Source organism: Mus caroli, chromosome X (assembly GCF_900094665.2).
Source record: "Mus caroli chromosome X, CAROLI_EIJ_v1.1, whole genome shotgun sequence".
NCBI classification, from domain to species: Eukaryota; Metazoa; Chordata; class Mammalia; order Rodentia; family Muridae; genus Mus; species Mus caroli.
The window spans coordinates 83,717,642-83,736,572 of NC_034589.1; the positions used below are offsets into that span (position 1 = coordinate 83,717,642).

The following is an 18,931-nucleotide window of genomic DNA, read 5'->3' on the forward strand; positions in this document are numbered from 1 at the left end:
AAGGAAAAGGAAAAGGAAAAGGAAAAGGAAAAGGAAAAGGAAAAGGAAAAGGAAAAGGAAAAGGAAAAGGAAAAGGAAAAGGAAAAGGAAAATCAGTTTAGCTAAGCAATCCTACACAATAAAAGAATTGCTGGAGGTATCAAACACCATCCTTGATTCCAAGTCATACTACAGAGCTATAGTAATGAAAACATCATAGTATTGGCATAGTAATAGACATCCGGATCATTACAATTCAATTGAAGACCAATATACAGATCCACATGACTATGGATTCATGATTTTTTTTATAAATAAACAAAAATATATACTGGAAAGGGAATAGAATCTTCAACAAATTATCCTGAATAAACTAAAATTTTCCATGTAGAAAACTGCAAATAGATCCATACTTTTATCAGTGCACAAAACTCAGATACAGTTGGATTAAAGACCTCAACATAAAGCCAGATACACTAAACTCAATAGAAATAAAAATTAAATATAACCTTCAACTCATTGGCATAGGAGAAGACTGTCTGAACTGAACAGAATTAGTACAGACACTAAGACATAAATGGGAAATCATGAAACTAAGAAGCTTCTATATGGCAACATACACCTTCATTTGGGCAAATTGACAGTCTATAGAATGGGATATTTTTTCCAACTCAACATATGATAAAGGAATAATATCCAAAATATATAAAGAACTCCAGAAACAAGATATCAAATAAAGCAAAGAAAACAAAATAAAACAAAAACATAAAAAAAAAAAACCTCATAAGTAATCTTACTGAGCAAGATGGTCCAAAGACCTACTATAGAATTAAATATAACTGGCAAAAAATGTCAATGGTATGATGATTACATAATTCTGCTATACTCATAGATTTGAGTATAACGCATTTATCATCAGAGAGGTTTCATCCAGCAACTGAAGGAAGCAGCTACAGAGCCCCACAGCCAAATATTTGGCAGATTTGGGAAATCCTACTGAAGAGTGGAAGTGGAGGTGATTGAAGCTTCCAGAGGGATCAAGGACACCACAAGAAAAAAACACATAATCAAGAAACCTGGACTTATAGAGGCCAAATGAAAGTGATTTAAAAACCATAAAGCCTACATGGGTCTAACCTAGGCTTTCTGCAAACTTTATTGTTGTGTAGCTTGGCGTTCTTTGAGACTCCTAACAGAGGGAACAGAGATGTTTCTGATGCTTTTGCCTGCTTTTAGGACCCTTGTCCTCCTACTGGATTGACTTCCCCAGTCTTTATTTGATGGGATGGTATAATTGTATAACAACTTGATATATCATGTTTGCTCGATATCCCTGGGTGACTTGTGCTTTACTGAAGGAAAACAGGAGGAAGAATACAGGGGTAGGGAGGAGGTGGATGGAAGGAGGAGGTAGGTAGGGCTTAGATGGAGGGAGGAAAATTGGGGCCAAGATATAATATATGACAGAATAGATCAGTGAAAAAAAGAAAAGAAATTGAGACAAATGGGAAATGGGGGAGGGAGGCTAGAGATATAAACACAGAATTCTTAATAGAAGTTTCAAAAATGCCAGGAGAACCATTTACAGAAATGTTCAATCTCCTTAGCTATCAGGGAAATGCAAATCAAATCAACTCTGAGTTTCTATCTTATACCTGTCAGAATGGTTAAGATAAAAACACAAATGACATGCTGAGAAGGATACAGAGTAAGGACAATACTCATCTATTGCTGTTAGTAGCACAGACATTTACAGCCTTTATGGAAAACAATATGGTGGTTCCTTAGGAAGATGTGAACCAATCTACCTCAACATCCAGCAATAATATTTTGGGGCATACACCCAAGAATGAAGTACCTTGTGGTACTTTATTGTATCACAAGGGCAATTGCTCAAACATGTTTGTTGCTGCTCTATTCATACTAAAATAGATGTCCCCCAACAGAAGAATGGATAAAGAAAATGTAGCACATTTATGTGATGAAACATTACTCAGTTGTATAAAAAAATAACATTATAAAATTCTTAGGCAAATGGATGGAAGTAAAATATCATTTTGAGTGATGGAATGCAGACCCAGAAAGATAAATGCTATTTATTCACTATATGTAGATACTAACCATTAAATAAATGATAGCCAAACTCTAACCCAAAGGCCCATAGAGCTAAAGTATAGAAGAAAGGACTAGGGCAGACATATAGATTAACCTAAGAAGGAAAATAGAATAGAATTTTTGTTTGGAGTAGGCTGGGGTAGTGGAATGGGAGAATCAAGTTGCAAGGAGGAGAGATGGATTTGAGGGACAGACTATGAGCGCAGACAGCTAGAATTGATGGGCACTTGGAGGGTGATATGGAAACCTAGTTCAGTGAAAACTTTCTAAAATATGTGAAGGCAATTCCTTATGAATAAGGAAAGGAATGGAATATCAACTTGCCATATCTTGTCTACCAAGTACTTGGACTGGGATATGTGTGTGTTTGTGTGTGTTTGGGGGGGGTTCATGTGCAGGAAGGTGCTCTACAGACTAGTAAAATAAGAAACACCAATTCCAACACAGCCACAAATATTTTTATGTACGCTATGTTCTGCTATGTCAATGGTAGCAAGAAGCATGCGAGTATAACCAACCAATGCCTGGTTTGACTTACATTCCACTCCACAAGATTGAACCCATAATAGACACAGCTTTAGGTTACCAAGAACTAGCACCCAAAGATCTAGGATAAAACCAAATACTACTTTTCTTAAAAACAAAGAAAATTTGTAGTAATGAAAATTATGAAGTCAGCTCCTTATTTAGTCATCATCAGAGGCTTCCCCTGGGAGTAGATAGGAACACATATAGAGACTGACAGCCAGAAATTTGGTAGAGAAAGAGAGCAAGAGGGGGGAGAGAGGGAGGAGGAGGGAGAGGGAGGGGAAGAGAGAGGAAGAGGGAGAGAGAGGNGAGAGAGAGAGAGAGAGAGAGAGAGAGAGAGAGAGAGAGAGAGAGAGAGAGAGAGAGAGAAAGTAAAAAATGGATGTCTCCATGAAAGTGCTCCCCTTTGAGCTCAGGGAACTTTGAAGAAAAGGAGGCAGTTAACAGTATAGGAGTCAGAGGGGATGGAGGATACTAAGAGAACACAGCCCTCAGAATCAAATAAACAAGGCATATGTAAACTCACAGAGATTAAAGCACCAAGCTTTAATCTTCACCAGGTACTCTGCACATAATAATATAGTTTTCAGTATGTAAACCACTGATTCTATGGTTATTGTGCCTTCCGGTAGGGTCTTTCCCTTCTATTGATTTGTCCTGTCCAACTTCAATATAATAGTTTTGAATTTATCTTGCTATATTTTACTGTAATTTGTTGTCTTGTGTTCTATTTTTATCTTTTAGAAACCTGTCTTTTCTAATGAGATGAAGAAAGGAATGTATCAGGATATGAGGGGACATATAGTAGAACTGGTAGTACAGGGAAGGAAAAAACATAATCAGGGCATATTTATGAGAAAATAATATTTCTTTTTTATTAGATATTTTTATTTACATTGCAAATGTTATCCCCTTTCCTGGTTTCCCCTCCAAAAACCCCCTCTCCAAATCCCCTGCTTACCAACCCAACCACCCCTGCTTCCTGGCCCTGGAATTCCCCTACACTGGGGCATAGAGCCTTCACAGGACCAAGGGCCTCTCCTTCCATTGATGACTGGCAAGGCCATCCTCTGCTAAATATGCATCTGGAGCCATGAGTCTCCCCCATGTGTACTCTTTGGTTGATGGTTTAACCCCTGGGAGTTCTGGGGGTACAGGTTAGTTCATATTGTTGTTCCTCCTATGGGGCTGCAAACCCCTTCAGATCCTTGGATCCCTTCTATAGTTCCTCCATTGGGGACCCTGTGCTCAGTCCAGTGGTTGACTGAGAGCATCCACCTTTGTATTTATCAGGCACTGGTAGAGCCTCTTAAGAGACAGCTATATCAGGATCCTGTCATCAAGCACTTGTTGACATCCACAATAGTGTCTGGATCTGATGTGTATATGGAATGGATACCCAGGAATGGATACTTATGTGTTTGCTAGGCCCTGGCCTAGTCTCACAAGAAACAGCTATATCAGGGTCCTTTCAGCAAAATATTGCTAGTTTATGCAATGGTGTCATCGTTTGGAGGCTGATAATTGGATGGATCCCTGGATATGGCAGTCTCTAGATGGTCCATCCTTTTGTCTCAGCTCCAACTTTGTCTCTATAACTCCTTCCATGGAAGATTGTTCCCAATTCTATGAAGGGACAAAGTGTCCACACTTTGGTCTTCAGTTTTCTTCAGTTTCATATGTTTTGAAAATTGTATCTTATATCTCGGGTATACTAAGTTTCTGGGCAAATATCCACTTATCAGTGAGCATATATCATTTGAGTTCTTTTGTAATTGTGTTATCTCACTCAGGATGATGCCCTCCAGGTACAACCATTTGCCTAGGAATTTCATAAATTCATTCCTTTTTAATAGATGAGGAGTACTCTATTTTGTAAATGTGCCACATTTTTTGTGTCCATTCCTCGGTTGAGGGGCATATGGGTCCTTTCCAGCTTCTGGCTATTATAAATAAGGCTGCTATGAACATAGTGGAACTATATCCTTCTTACCAGTTGGAACAAGCTTGTACAACCTCTCTGGAAACCAGTCTGGCAGTTCCTCAGAAAATTCGACATAGTACTACCAGAGGATCCCGCATTACCTCTCCTGGGCATATATCCAGAAGATATCCCAACCACTAAGAAGGACACATGCTCCACTATGTTCATAGTAGCCTTATTTATAATAGCCAGAAACTGGAAAGAACCAAGATGTAGTACTACTCAGCTATTAAAAAGAGTGAATTTATGAAATTCTTAGGCAAATGGATAGACCTGGAGGGCATCATCCTGAATGAGGTATCCCAATCACAAAGGAACTCACACAATATGTACTCACTGATAAGTGGATATTAGCCCAGAAAGTTAGGATACCCAAGATATAAGATACAATTTGCTAAACGCATGAAACTCAAGAAGAATGAAGACCATAGTGTGGACACTGCCCCTTCTTAGAATTGGGACCAAAACACCCATGGAAGGAGTTACAGAGGCATTATTTGGAGCTGTGATGAAAGAATGGATCATCTAGAGACTGCCATATCTAGGGATCCATCCCATAACCAGCTTTCATTGCATACACTAGCAAGATTTTGCTGAAAGGACCCAGATATAGCTGTCTCTTATGAGACTATGCCGGGTCCTAGCAAACACAGAAGTGGATGCTCACAGTCAGCTATTGGATGGATCACAGGGCCCCCAATGGAGGTGCTAGAGAAAGTACCCAAGGAGCTAAAGGGATCTGCAACCCTATAGGTGGAACAACATTATGAACTAACCAGTACCCCGGAGCTCTTGACTCTAGCTGCATATGTATCAAAAGATGGCCTAGTCGGCCATCACTGGAAAGAGAGGCCCATTGGACTTGCAAACTTTATATGCCCCAGTACAGGGGAAGGCCAGGGCCAAAAAGTGGGATTGGGTGGTACGGGAGTGGGGGGGGGAGGGTATGGGGGACTTTTGGGATAGCATTGGAAATGTAAATGAGGAAAACACCTAATAAAAATATTTAAAAATTTGCATTATAATTTCTAATATATAATCAAAGGAATTCTTCACAATACAAAGATAAGTTTTGATTAATAGACAAAATAGATTTCACTGCTCTTTATTGTCATATATAATAATTAGAATAACAGACACATTTAACATGGTAGAAGCAAAAAATACTATATGAAAGAAAACTTTTTGCTTACAAATATAATATTAAATGTTTCCTCACAGTTGCAATAAAGCTATATTTTCAAACTGTACTCTGATTTTTCATTTATTACCTTTAAAATATTTAAACTATTTTATTTTTCCTAAAACATAGACACTACTACTGTAACAGAAGTCTTTGAAATATATTAGCATACTCTCTTTCTCAATAAAGGATGCTCCATTAGTTGGGGAAAACAAGAAAATTATTATAACAAGTGAAAAATTTTCAATATGTATCCACAAATCTCTAAATATACAGATATAAATATTTAACAAGTAAAATTTATGTTAAAACCATATAGAATATGCAATAAACAAGTAGTAACCTATTAAATAATATGTTTTTAAATAGTATAATTACATTTATACACTGTATAATATAATGTAAGGTGTTATATATAACTATATATATTAAGTATATTTAATAATATAAAATTATAACACATTATATAATACATAATATGTAATGAATTTGTTATACTTAAAATGTGATATGAACATTTAGCATATGTTATACATTTTCACTTTTGAATTAATCATTTTTCATACCCTTATTATATATGTTATTTATAAGCAATTTTTAAAATGATGATGGCATTTCTCTCACTTTCTCACTTTCATATTGTATGAAAAATTCAAATCACAGGTTACTTTAAAGTTTCAAAAAGGTCTTAAAATCTAAATTTTATAAATCTTAAATACTTATATACATGCTACTCTTTCAAATACTTCGAAAAGTGTTTCTGAAGAGATTAAAAGAAAACAACCTATATGTGTACCAATTGCCTGCTGTATGATTCATGTAGGTAATATCACTGAAACTCACATAAATCCTATAGGAAGCATGACATTATAATACATTACAAGTGTATTATAATTACCTGGATAATTATCTTTTCCAAGATCTTTTCAGGATTTGATCCCAAGCATATTTACCTCTAACATTGCTATGTACTATCCTAGCACACATTATATGGCAAATATTTTTCTATGAAGAATAATTGCAAATATACCTTTCTCAGGATAAACATTTACTAATTATATGAGGCTAGTAAATTATTTCTATAACTGTGTCAAACTTGTAAATCAGTGCATAGTCACACATGATCTTATGCTCCAGCAGTTAAATTTAGTTCAGTGTTATTTGTTCATAAAGATTTTTTAATTTGTGAGTTTTGTCTTTCATCTATAGTTTGCAGTAATCAATAATATGCTATAGATCTTCCCATTACTTTGAATCATTACTGTCCCATGTTATTACGAAGAAGAATCTCATAGACTCATATTAAATCCCAAATTTCTAACCTTGTGTTTTCATCATTACATAAGATTGATATTGAAGGTGGTTTTGAAAACTATCCAACCTTGAAATAGAAGGTTATTTTAGGAAGGTACTCTGTATTAATCCCAGCATGGGTTATTGATGCTAACTAACATCAGGGAATGGGTAAATGTAGGTAGATATGACCTTAAGATAAAATGACCCTTCTGCTGCAAAGGGAATACCCTGGTAGGGCTCTTGTGTTAGGCATAATTACTGTACAAAATGAATGATTTTAGTTTCCCTATACCTTATATACAGCTTCCATGCACTGCACTGCCCTTTTTAGAAAATCAGAATAATATAAAATATCATAGTATAAGGCCTGGAATTTAAATGAACACTTTCAATAAACTGATCAGAAACTATGGACATTCATTCACTAATACTATTTTTCTTGACAAAAATAAGGGTCATTTAGAACCTTTGCTCAATTCCATTGTTCCCTTTACAATATTTTGTTATTTTTATAATTTTCCTTGCAACATGTTAATAATAATACTAATAACAATAATAACAACAAAGCTAGTAAAATAATAAACCTAATTCTCTTATTGTTTTGTAATTACTAAGACTCCATGTCTATGCACTTCACCTGATCATTTAATAACTGGAAGTTTTATTTATGCTGCACGTTTCATTGGTAAATTAAAGTTTAAACACTTATTCACTTTATAGTCAACTAAAAGAATTCTTTTTCCAGAGGTATATCTTCTTGTACCTTCAATATTTGTCCTGATAATTTGAGCTAATGTTCTCACATCACCTTCTATTTGTAATGTAAACAAGCTGTATGAAAGGAAGGCACACAGTGTAGAATTAAAGGATCCCTACACTTTTTATTTATATGAGTACACTGCCACTGTTTTCAGACACACCAGAAGAGAGCATCAGATACCATTACAGATAATTATAAGCTACTATGTTAGCTGCTGGGAATTGAAGTAAGTACCTCTGGCAGATCAATCAGTGCTCTTAACCTGCTAAACAATCTCTCCAGCACCAAATTTCAGAATTTTAAAATAAATATTAATTGTAACAAATTACCTTATAATTTTGAAGAAGAAAAAGTGTGTGTGTGTGTGTGTGTGTGTGAGAGAGAGAGAGAGAGAGAGAGAGAGAGAGAGAGAGTAATGAGCAAGAGAGTGTTCATGAAGAGGAAATTCCAATTCAATGATCTAAAAGTTGAAAATTTAAATCTAATGAAACAATCATGGCAAATATTACTGGAAACTAAATTCCAAAACAGTACATAAAAACTAGTTTCCAAACAAACTGTGTGATAAAATAGGTCACTCTACTCGATGATAACTAGGTCAAGGAAAAAATAAAGAAAGAAATTAAAGACTTTTTAGAGTTTAATGAAAATGAAGCCACAGCATATGGAAACTTATGGGACACAATGAAATCAGTCCTAAAAGGAAAACTCATAGATCTAAGTGCCTCCAAAAAGAAACTAGAGAGAAGCTTGACAGCACACCTAAAAGTTCGAGAAAAAAAGGCAGGAAATTCACCAAAGAGGTGTAGATGACAGGATAATAATCAAACTCAGGGCTGAACTCAACCAAGTAGAAACAAAAAGAACTATACAAAGAATCAACTAAACAAGGAGCTGTTTTTTTGAGAAAATCAACAAGATAGATGAACTCTTAGCAAGAACATCTAAAGGGCACAGGGACATTATCCCAATTAACAAAATCAAAAAGGAAAAGGGAGACATAACAACAGGACCTGAGAAAACTAAAACATCATCAGATCCTACTACAAAAGGCTATACTCAACAAAACTGAATAACCTTTATGAAATGGACAAATTCCTAGACAGATGCCAGGTACCAATGTTAAATGAGGATCAAATTGATGATCTAAACAGTCCCATATCCCCTAAAGAAATATAAGCAGTCATTAATAATCTCCCAACCAAAAAGATCCCAGAACCAGATGGGTTTAGTGCAGAGTTCTATCAGACCTACAAAGAAGACCTAATTTCAATTCACCTCAAACTATTCCACAAATTAGAAACAGAAGGTCCTCTACCCAATTCATTCTATGAAGCCATAATTACTCTGATACATAAACCACAGAAAGACCCAACAAAGAATGAGACCTTTAGATCAATTTCCCTTATGAATATTGATGCAAAAACTACTGAATAAAATTCTTGCAACCTGAATCCAAGAACATATCAAAATGATCGTCCACCATGATCAAGTAGGCTTCATCCCAAGGATGGAATATACAGTATATGGAAATCCATCAACGTAATCCACTATATAAATAAACTCAAAGACGAAAAACACTTGACCATCTTGTTAGATGCTGAGATAGCATTTGACAAAATCCAACATACATTCATGATAAAAAGTCTTAGAAAGAGCAGGAATTCAAGGCCCATACCTAAACATAATAAAAGCAATATAGTGCAAACCAGTAGCCAATATCAAAGTAATGGAGAGACACTTGAAAAAATCCCACTAAAATCAGGGACTAGACAAGGCTGCATAGTTTCTCCCTACCTATTCAGTATAGTACTTGAAGTCCTAGCCACAGCAATTAGACAACAAAAGGAGATCAATGGTATTAACATTGGAAAGGAAGAAGTCAAAATATCACTATTTGCAGATGATATGATAGTACATATAAGTGACACTAAAAATTCAACCAGAGAACTCTTAAAGCTGATAAAGAGCTTCTGTGCAGTAGCTGGATATAAAATTAACTCAAAAAAATCTGGCCTTTCTCTACACAAGGGATAAACAGGCTGAGAAAGAAATTAGGAAAGCAACACCATTTACAATAGTCACAAATAATATAAAATACTTTGATGTGACTCTAACTAAGGAAGTGAAATATCTGTATGACAAGAACTTCAAGTCTCTAAAGAAAGAAATTGAAGAAGATCTCAGAGGATGGAAAGACCTCTCATGCTCATGGATTTGCAAGATTAATATAGTCAAAATGGCTATTTTGTCAAAAGCAATCTACAGATTAAATGCAATCCCCATCAAAATTCCACCTCTATTCTTCACTGAATTAGAAAGAGCCATTTGCAAATTCATCTGGAATAACAAAAAACCTAGGATAGCAAAAACTATTCTCAACAACAAAAGAACCTCTGACAGACACACCATATTTGACCTCAAGCTGTACTACAGAGCAATTGTGGTAAAAACTTCATGGTATTGGTACTTCTACAGACAGGTAGATCAATGGAATAGAATAAAAGACCCAGAAATGAATCCACACATCTAAGGTCACTTGTTCTGTAAAAAAGGAGCTAAGACCATACAGTGGAAAAAATACAGCATTTTCAAAAAATGGTGCTGGCTCAACTGGAGGTTATCATGTAGAAGAATGCTAATTGATCCATTCTTATCTCCTTGTACAAAGCTCAAGTTTAAGTGGATCAAGGAACTCCACATAAAAGAAAAGACACTGAAAATTATAGAGGAAAAGAAAGTGGGGAAAAGCCTCGAAGATATGGGCACAGGCAAAAGATTCCTGAAGAGAACATCAATGGCCTGTGCTGTAAGATTGAGAATCAACAAATGGGACCTCATAAAATTGCAAAGCTTCTGTTAGGTAAAAGACACTGTCAATAAGACAAAGAGCCATCAACAGATTGGGAAAGGAGCTTTACCAATCCTAAATCTGATAGGGGACTATTATCCAATATATACAAAGAACTCAAGAAGCTGGACTCCAGAAAATCAAATAACTCTATTTAAAAATGGGGTACAGAGTTAAACAAAGAATTCTCAACTGAGAAATACCGAATGTTTGAGAAGCACCTGAAAAATGTTCAACATCCTTAATCATCAGGGACATGCAAATCAAAACGACCCTGAGATTCCACCTCACACCAGTCAGAATAGCTAATATCAAAAATTCAGGTGACAGCAGATGCTGGCAAGGATGTGGAGAAAGAAGAACACTCCTCCATTGTTGGTGGGATTGCAAAATGGTACACCCACTCTGGAAGTCAGTCTTGTGGTTCCTCAGAAAATTGGACATATTACTACTGGAGGATCCAACAATACCTCTCCTGGGCTTATACACAGAAGATTTTCCAACTTTTAATAAGGACACATGATCCACTATGTTCATAGCAGCCTTATTTATAATAGCCAGAAGCTGAAAAGAACCAAGATGCCCCTCAACAGAGTAATGGATAAAGAAAATATGGTACATTTACACAATGGAGTAGTACTCAGCAATTAGAAATGATGAATTTATGAAATTCTTAGACAAATGGATGGATCTGGAGAATATCATCCTGAGTGAGGTAACCCAATCACAAAAGAACACACATGAATTGTACTCACTGATAATGGATATTAGCCTAGAAATTTAGAGTACCGAAGATATAATTTGCAAAACACATAAAACTCAAAAAGAAGGAAGACCAAAGTGTGGATACTTCGGTCCTTCTTAGAATGGGGAACAAAATACCCATGGAAGGAGTTACAGAGACAAAGTTCTGAGCTGAGATGGAACGAATGACCATGCAGAGGATGCCCCACCCAGGGATCCATCCCATAAACAACCACCAAACCCAGACACTATTGCATATGCCAAGAAGATTTTGCTGACAGTACCCTGATAGAGTAGTCTTCTGTGAGGCTATTCCAGTGACTGGCAAATACAGAAGTAGATGCTCACAGTTATCTATTTCTTGGAACACAGGGCCCCCAATGAAGGAGCTAGAGTTACAACCCAAGGAAATAAAGGGTCTGCAACCCTATAGGAGCAACAACAATATGAACACACCTGTATCTCCCAGAGTTTGTGTCTCTAGTTGCATATGTAGCAGAGGGTGGCCTAGTCATCCATCAGTAGGAGGAGAGGCCCTTGGTTTTGCAAAGATTATATGCTTCTAGTACAGGAGAATGCCAGGGCCAGGAAATGGGAGTGGGTAGGTTGGGGAGCAGGGTGTGGCTAGGGTACAGGGGACTTTTGGAGAGGAAATTAGGAAAGGGTATCGTATTTGAAATACAAATGAAGGTAATATCTAATAAAAAATTTATAAAATAAAAAATAGGTCATTCTCGGACCAGCAATTGATGTGTAGTTACAGTTAAAGTTAATCTTCAGTCTCACTTCTTGGTTGTGGCAGTATGAAGAGCCTGTGCTGCATGCACTGAGATTACACTGCTATTAGGTAGAAGTAAGTTAGTGAAAACTCTGGGAGAACCCTAGGAGAGAATTAAGTATATTTGTGGTTTTTCTCACAGTTCTTTAATTCTTTGTTGATACTTTGCTCCTTGTTAATTCTAAAAGGCTCACTCAATATCACAATGCCTTTGAATTTTAGCAAAAATGTACTGGTTGTGTGGGTAATTCTATTCTTGAGAGTATCAACACTCCAATAAAACTGGTATTTCAGCTGTTATTAAGAGCAATTGGGCATGGTTTGAAAACGCTTGGATCAGGCAAGAGCAAATTAAATTTAGAAGCGATTATTACTTTCTTTCCCTCCAAGTACAACTCCTAAAGTAAAAAAGCCAAATTCCTTCTCTCCTCTCTGAATTTCCTATGTGATGAGGTAAATTTAAATTGTTTCTAAAAATAAGGCTGTGTCTTTTAGGGTTTAGGTAGTTCTCTGGCTGATTGCATCTGAAGGAGAATGTGTCTACCAACACTCCTGAATATCCAGACACAATCCTAAAATAATTTGTGATATAGGTAATAGTGCAGAGAGCAATTAAAAGTGTAATCTTATTCTGACTAATTTTCATATTTTCAAACTTGGAGTAATTAAGATATCTATAAATGTGTACTTTTAGTTGTAGTACTACTCCACTCCACTTATGGGAATATTATCTATTGTTTAGTGTATTTATTGTTCATGTGTATACATTGAACAAGAGTATGGCTAGATAACTCTATTCACCTTGGATGAGTTTATTCATGCATATGAAAATTGTACTAATAAACTTGTACTAATACTCCAAATATGCTTTGATCCTATATTTTCTGTTCTTCAACAGGCTAGCCGGCACATCTTCCACAGTCACCACAAAAGGCAAGCAGAAATGTAAAATACCTAAAAGCATTGTCATTATACCTACTGCTGATAAGTCACATATGCAAACATAATATGAAAGGATTGAACTATTACAACCTATGAATCCAGAAAGAAGAACAACTAAGACTGGGGTTCAGTTATGTATCAAAGAAACTTTGGTCTGTCACTATTTCCCAAATATTCTGCTTTGAGTCTTAAGTCCAGTTTTCATAACTTTATATCCCTTTCCATGCCCTGTAATAGTTCAAATCGATCCCCTCATATTTCAGACATTTGATGACTCTCTTCTTCCCAAGACACAAGAGAATTTCACCAGTTTGGGGGGGCAAAAAGATTGATAAATATGGATATATATTTTGATTTCTAATGCATTGTTTTATTTTGTAATCTGGGTTATTATTTCAAATAAATTTGCCTCCACAAAAAATGTTTGCCTCAAAGTCAAGGATATCTTTTAGATATCTTCAATTTTCCATAGAATTTATCTTGGTAGATGTTCAATAAATAATTGCTAGTTGTTTAATGTACTTGTTACTTGTGACATTATCACAACTATATTCCACATTATTTCTAAGAAAAAAAGGACAGCATTAAAATGTAGATATTTCTAGAGGCTGTGCAGAATGCATATTAATAATAAAGCCTTTAATTAAATTTCTTTTTTATTTTATGGAGCACCTTGTTAATTAAACTAAGAGAAAATTATGTAACAGAAAACTCAAGGAACTGGTCCTGTTCTAAGCAGAGCTTTTCAACCCTGGATTCACACTATAATCCAGAGGGCAATTTCTTCAAACAATATCCATGACTAGGGCTTATCCCAGATCAATTAAATCAGCAGCTCTCAAGGTAAAACATGGACACCCATATTTTTCTAACATCCATAGATAATTTAATGGGATGCCATGGTTGCTGCCAGGTGCTTTAAACTCTTTTAAAATGCCAACAAAATGTTCAGAAATTGAGCAACACCCCTGGAAGCAGCATGCTGCTGTTAACTTGGATATTGCTAAACAACTTTGACAGGTGAAACAGAATCCTAATTAATTGGTCTTCCTAAGTCCATTATGGTCCTTCACCTGGCAGTAGTTTTAAAACATAGGTTTTGAAAATGCTGAATTTCAGTTATTACAAAGTGGTTCCTAGATGCTGGCAAGCAGGCTTACAACTTTCCTTACATTGTGATATTAAATTGATTTGATATCACTGGGAAGCATATCTCCTGATGAGAGCTGACAAAGACCAGCTGAGGATTTAGTTAAATGATGTGTGAGAACTCATATGAGCCGACAATTGGAAACTAATGAGATGATAAAGGCTTTCAGGTATGTGAGTTGATCAGCTTCCTGCTGAGACCCTTGCACTATAGAAGAGATCTCTCTGGCTCAAGGCTCACTTTTTCCAGCTTAGGAGCAATCAGAATTACTCCAGGCCAAATGTAATATTCCATTAAGTGTTGTACCTGCTCATTTCAGAGATGAAGTCGGCAAGGAGTCTGATTCAGTACGTATGGCTTCTATTACTCACTAAAATACATTTCAAAGCAGAGTATTTTTTTTTCATGTTAATATAGTGGCACTGAGATGGTTTATGACAGAATTTAAGAAGACGATATTGTGGGTTGCATAAATATATCATCAAAAAAAGTTTATTTCATCATGTTTAAGGCCTTCGATTCATTCTCTAGTACTAAAACTGAAAGACCAGTAATTCTAGCATTTGGTCAGTAGAAACAGAGAACAAGGAGTTCAAAGTATCCTTTGTTTACTTAGCGAGTTTGCGGCCAGTCATGGCTACATGAATCTGTTTCCAAGGATTACAAACACTAAACAACAAACATGTACAGTTATATCATAGATTCAGACTTTACAGCAAGGAAACGAATGTGTTGTCTTTTATATCTGCTGATGGTGTCCTTAACTAAAATTTTACATAGAGTTATCACAAAAGTGTCTGTGGGTGATCATTTATCAAGAACACAGTTGTTTTGATGATGATAATTGTGGATAAGATTGTATTTTTAACTCAATGTAAAATTGTATATAAGCCTCAGAATAAAAAGATTAGTTGAACTTTGCAGTTTCAAATTTAAGAATTGTAAAATCCTCATGATTAAAAAAAATATTATTATAGGAATGGAAAATGTAGGCAGTGTATAAAGAAAAGGTGCTAATATGATCAAAATGTTTTCAACTTATTAACTTGTGATATAATAATAAAAAGAAACAATATTTAGAAAAATGGTCACCAGACTGGCCATATGTGCTCCACAGTACAAAATTTTCATCATTAAATTGTGACAAACTACCCCTGTATGAAATCATAACTACATACATAAAAAGTTAAGGACATCAGTGATCCAGTGATAAGCTTACTTAATCTAATATGTCCAATTTAATTATAATTAGAACCACCTATGCTAAACAATGTAGAATACATCTTGGAAAATACTAAATTAATTGCATTCTTGTATTTAACTATCACTAGAAAGTTGAGAAATTTAATGAAAATAAATTGAACAAAATTAACATAATGAGAAAAATTCCATAACTTATTCTTTCTTGATAACTTAAGAGATGTATAATTATAAAATAATCATTTGGCATTTAGGACTCACAAGAGTATACCCTTTGAAGTACACTATTAAAGTTAATTCAAGGGACAGTTCTAAAGTAGATTATGATAAAAATTCAAGATTATAATATCTATGTCACTTTGTTCTGTAAGTCTTTCAATTTACAATGTCTCTTGACAAATAACGCAAAAGTTTTTATGATACTTTGTTTCGTTAAAATAAAAGTAGATAAAACCAATTATAAAAGTAGCTACAACCACTTTTTGTTCTTTTTTTTTTTTTCTATATTCCTCCTTTCTAAAAAGACTTTATAAAACCATACTGGTTCAAAACCTTAGAAAAAGTTTATATCTACTGTGTAATATTTCAAAGTATATAGTGGATCATGGCTCTATTTCTGTAACACTTAGCTCACAGATGTTGGCATTAGTTAGGGAAGAATTATTAAATATTGGTATGGTTCTCTCACAATATGTCCCCATTATTAAATGACTTCTACCTTGTGCAAGAAAATAAATTACCATGTACTGTGATTACTTCATATTAAAGATATGTGCCTATTACCAAATATTCCTATTATTTCTGCAAGTTCACAGAAATCAGTACATTTTATATCACATATTGCAAGTTCTTTTTGCAAAGTATGATAATTTATCAAGGGAAGTTTCTCTGTATGTAGTTTTATTGAAAGTTGTACTTACATTTATGCTTACTTGTGGTGGATCTGAAAACAACAATTATAGTTTACAACAAAATACTGAAGCATATTTAGGCTGAAATATAAAGATATGTCAAACATATATGCTATTTGAATGAAAGATATCTTGCTACATTATATGGCCACATCAGAAATGTTATATGTACAAATTATATTATATTTTACAAGGCAGAATTTTTCATATCCTTAGAGATTTCCAAACTGCTATGTTGGGATATAAATATGATTTAATTCACAAAGACAAGGCAATAGAGAAAAAATTATTTAGTTGTTTGTAATTATGTAATAAAATGAAAGAAATTTTGGCATTTGTTATTAAATTTCTTGATAGCAAAAAAGTCATTTACAGTTGAATTACCGAGACTGCTCTTAGATAAAAGATCCACACTGGTCTTCAAAACTCTTTAATCACAAGGCAGGTATTATAAAAAGATTAATGAAGAAAAATTTTGAAAATGTATTAGATTCTGAAATAAATTAATTTACTGAAACATTTCACAAGAGTTATTCAAAGTAGTTAAATTGAAGAAAGTATAACATTTGTAGTATATTATCAATTCTTTTCAAATTCTATAAAGTGGATATCTGAATATTGAAAACACCCGATATAATAAAATCTCTAATATTCAAACAAGTTTTTTATTTGTATTTTATTGAGAATAGATTTTTTTCATAAAATATATTCTAAGTATGTTTTCTCATCCCTGACTCTTCATTTCCTCTCTACCTCACTTCCTACCAAGATTCACAACCTTTTTTTTTTTGTTGTTAGAAAGTAAATAAGCCAACCCTTGCACCCAACCCTTTCATAAGAGTCCCCAAGCTCTGTCCAATATTTGGCTGTAGCTATCCGCACCTATTTCAGTCAGCTGTTAGGTGGAGCCTCTCAGGACAATTATGTTAGGTTCCTATGATGATTTGTATATGCTTTGCCCAGGGAGTGACACAATTAGAAGGTGTGACCCAGTAGGAGTAGTTGTGTCACTGTGGTTGTGGGCTTTAAGGCTCTACTCCTAGGTGTCCGGAAGTGAGTATTCTGCTATTAGCCTTTAAATGAAGATGTAGAATTCTCAGAAACTTCTGCACCATGTTGCCTGGATGTTTCCATTTTCCTGCCTTGATTTTAATGGATTGAACCTCTGCATCTGTAAGCCAGCTCCAAGTAAATACTGTCCTTATAAGAGTTGCCTTGGTCATGGTATCTTTCACAGCTGAAAAACCCTAAGACAGTTTCTTTCCTGTAAACATTAATAGTGTCAGATATTGGTGCTTGCCGATAGAATGGGTCTCAAGTTGGGTAGTTTATTGGTTGGCAGTACCCATTCTCTTAGTCTCTAGAAACTCCACAGGAAGACTATCAGAGTCAACTAACCTCCACCCTTGGGTTCTCTCAGAGACTGGACCACCAACCAAAGAGAATACATGGATTGGACCTTGGCCCCCTGCACATATGTAGCAGATGTGCAGCTCAATCTTCATGTAGGTCCCCAAGAACTGGAGTGGGGATGTCCCTAAACTGTTGTTTGTATATAGAATCAATTTCCCTGGCTAGGATGACTTTTCTTGCATCAGTGGGATAGCATGTACCTAGTCCTTCAGAGACTTGATGTGACAGGGTGGGGATACTGGGGGTGTGGGCAAGAGACTCTACCCTGTCAGAGGAGAAACTAAAGGGTGATTGGAGAGAAAATGTATGAGGGAGGAATAGGGTTGGGGGTCATTGACTGGGATATAAAGTGAATCAAGTAAATTAATGGAAAAAAAGAAGAAAAATACAGCAAACAGGCATCTAAAGGTTAATAATAAAATGAAATGAAATGAAACAAAACCCAAGAAAAATAGAACAAAACAAAGAATCAAAAAGAAATGAGACAAAGATAAGGCACAAGAAATACAGATTGACTGTCTTGTTCAGCCATCATGAGAGAAGCCTTTTCATATAGCAGAAACAAAAACAAAGACCTACAGCTAGATGATATACAGACAGTAGGAATCCTTGGAACATTCTAAAGTGGAGTGTCTCCATAAAATCCCTCCACTCACACATTAGGCCACCCTGTGGAAGTGGATCCAGAAAGTGTGTGGGAGACAGAAAGAATGGTGAGAGCCAGAATGGTGGAAAATTCCAAGGAAAGAAGACCTTCCAAACAAAGCACTCTCAAGCCAATGTGGCTTCACTTGCAGGGAATGAAGCAGCATGCACAGGCTTAGCATGGGCCTTCACGTACAGCTGAAAGAAGTGAACACTTACCTTCATCTCTAACCCAGAAGCTATATCCAAATGACAACCACTTGCAACTGAAAAAAAAAAAGTTTTCTCCATGGGAGTCTCACTGGAGAGAAATTACTCTTAAGGGTAGGTCCTATGCCCAGCCATAGAACACCAACAGGTAACAAATTCAATGGCATCGTCAGAGGTTCCTCATCTCAAAATATTGTATTCGGGCATTCTTTTAAACCTTACAGGTCTTTTGCATATACATA

The 18,931-nt window shown here is 35.4% G+C and overlaps 1 pseudogene; it reads right to left on the reverse strand.

Annotated features, from left to right (window-relative positions):
• LOC110286271 overlaps positions 1-18,704 on the reverse strand; it is a 44,309-nt pseudogene extending 25,605 nt beyond the window's left edge.
• Positions 18,705-18,931: the final 227 nt, after the last annotated feature.